We start from the raw sequence: 2,825 nt of genomic DNA, 5'->3' as shown, positions 1-2,825 counted from the left end.
GATTGTGATGCCTCCCATTTTGGTTTTCTTTTTCAATATTACTTTGGCTATTTGGGGTTTTTTTTTGTTCCATACGAATTTTAAGATAGTTTGTTTTAGCTTTGAGAAGGATGCTGGTGCAACTTTGATGGGGATGGCATTGAATGTGTAAATTGCTTTGGATAATAATGACATTTTAACAATGTTTATTCTTCTGATCCATGAGCATGGAATATTTTTCCATTTCTTTGTGTCTTCTTCAATTTCCTTCATAAGTCTTCTATAGTTTTCAGCATACAGGTCTTTTACATCTTTGGTTAGATTTATTCCTAGGTATCTTATGGTTTTTCGTGCAATTTTGAATGGGATCTGTTTCTTGATTTCTCTTTCTGTTGCTTCATTTTTGGTATATAAGAATGCAACTGATTTATGTACATTGACTTTGTACCCTGCAAATTTACTGAATTCGTCGATCAGTTCTAGAAGGCTTTTGAAGGCTTCTGGTGGAGTCGATCGTGTTTTCCATGTAAAGTATGATGTCATCTGCAAAAAGCAAAGTTTGACTTCTTCTTTGCCAATTCTGATGCCTTTTATTTCCTTTTGTTGTCTGATTGCTGATGCTAGGACTTCCAACACTATGTTAAACAACAGTGGTGAGAGTGGACATCCCTGTCGTGTCCCTGATTTTAGGGGGAAAGCTCTCAGTTTTTCCCCATTGAGGATAACATTGGCTGTGGGCTTTTTGTAAATGGCTTTTATGATGTTTAAGTAAGTTCCATCTATCCCGACTTTCTCGAGGGTTTTTATTAAGAAGAGATGTTGTATTTTGTCAAATGCTTTTTCTGCATCTATCGACAGGATCATATGCTTTTTTTCTTTTGATTTGTTAATGTGATGTATCACATTAATGGATTTTGAATATTGAACCAGCCTTTTAACCCAGGAATAAATCCCACTTGATCATAATGGATAATACTTTTTATATGCTGTTGAATTTGGTTTGCTAGTATCTTGTTGAGTATTTTTGCATCTGTATTCATTAACGATATTGGCCTGTAGTTCTCTTTTTTTTGTTGGGTCTCTGCCTGGCTTAGGAATCAGAGTGATATGTGCTTCATAGAATGAGTCTGATAGTCTTCCTTCCATTTCTATTTTTTGGAATAGCTTGAGAAGGATCAGTGTTAACTCTGCTTTAAACGTCTGGTAGAATTCCCCTGGGAATCCATCCGGCCTTGGGCTGTTATTCGTTGGGAGATTTGTGATAACTGATTCAATTTCTTCACTGGTTATGGGTCTGTCCAGATTTTCTATCTCTTCCTGTTTGAATTTTGGTAGTGCATGTGTGATTAAGAATTTGTCCATTTCTTCTAGATTGTCTAGTTTGTTGGCATATAATTTTTCATAGTAATCTCTGATGATTGCTTGTATTTCTGAGGGATCTGTTGTAATAGATTCATTTTCCTTCATGATTTTGTCTATTTGAATGTTATCTATTTTCTTTTTTAGGAGCCTATCAATTTTATTTTTCAAAAAACCAACTCTTGGTTTCATTGATCTGTTCAATTGTTTTTGTGGATTCTATCTTGTTTAATTCTGCCCTGATCTTTATTATTTCTTTTCTTTTGCTGGTTTTGGGGTGTTCTTTCTATTCCCTTCCTATTTCCTTAGGTGCTCTGTTAGGTTTTGAGTTTGTACTTTTTCTAGTTTGTTGAAATAGGCCTGGATTGCAATGAACTTTCCTCTTAAGACTGTTTTTGCTGCATCCCAGAGAGTTTGAATTGTTGTCTCATTTTCATTTGTCTCCATATATTTTTTAATTTCCTCTCTAATTGCCTGGCTTGCCCAATCATTCTTTAGTAGGGTAGTTTTTAACCTCCACATATTTGGAGGTTTTCCAGACTTCTTCCTGTGGTTGATTTTGAGTTTCATAGCATTGTGATCTGAAAGTGTGCATGGTATGATCTCAATTCTTTTGTATTTATGGAGGGCTGTTTTATGACCCAGTATGTGATCAACCTTGGAGAATGTGCCATGTGCACTCGAGAAGTAAGTGAATTCCCTAGCTTCAGGAGGCAGAGTTCTAAATATGTCTATTAATTCCATCTGCTCCAGTGTGCCTTTCAGGTCGATTGTTTCTTTAGTGATTTTTTTTTGTCTGGTTGACCTATCCATTGTTGTAAGTGGGCTATTAAAGTCCCCTGCAATTAGCATATTCTTATCAATAAGATTGCTTCTGTTTGTGATTAATTGTTTTATGTATTTGGGAGCTCCTGAATTCGGCACATAAATGTTTATAATTGTTAGCTCTTCTTGATGTAGAGACCTTGTAATTATTATAAAATGTCTTTCTTCATCTTTTGTTACTGGCTTTAAAGTCCAGTTTGTCCGATATAAGTATGGCTACTCTGGCTTTCTTTTGGAGTCTAGTCGCATGGTAGATATTTCTCCATCCCCTTACTTTCAATCTGAAGGTGTCTTCAGGTCTAAGGCGAGTCTCTTGTAGACAGCAAATAGATGGGTTTTGGTTTTTGATCCATTCTGCTACCCTGTGTCGTTGGACTGGAGCATTCAGTCCATTGACATTCAGTGTTATTATTGAAAAATATGGGTTTAGATTCATTGTGTTCCCTGTAGAGTGCATGTTTATAGTGATGTCTCTGGTACCTTGTATTCCTTGCTACATTTCCCTCATAGAGTCCCTCTTAAGATTTCTTGTAGGGCTGGTTTGGTGGTGATGAATTCTCTCAACTTTTGTTTCTTTGGAAAACCTTTATCTCTCCTATTTTGAATGACAGGCTCTCTGGATAAAGAGTTCTTGGTTGCATATTCTTCCTGTTCACCACATC

General features: G+C 36.1%; 1 protein-coding gene across 2 annotated transcripts in view; it reads right to left on the bottom strand.

Moving 5' to 3' along the window:
* The window catches only part of TRANK1 (tetratricopeptide repeat and ankyrin repeat containing 1), an 80,263-nt gene that overhangs the window by 54,250 nt on the left and 23,188 nt on the right, over positions 1-2,825 (bottom strand). The gene's annotated exons all lie outside the window — the stretch shown is intronic.

This window comes from Suricata suricatta, chromosome 5 (genome assembly GCF_006229205.1).
Source record: "Suricata suricatta isolate VVHF042 chromosome 5, meerkat_22Aug2017_6uvM2_HiC, whole genome shotgun sequence".
In the NCBI taxonomy this organism is placed as follows: Eukaryota; Metazoa; Chordata; class Mammalia; order Carnivora; family Herpestidae; genus Suricata; species Suricata suricatta.
Note: the sequence above shows the minus strand (reverse complement) of the source record. Positions and strands in the feature narration are given on the sequence as shown.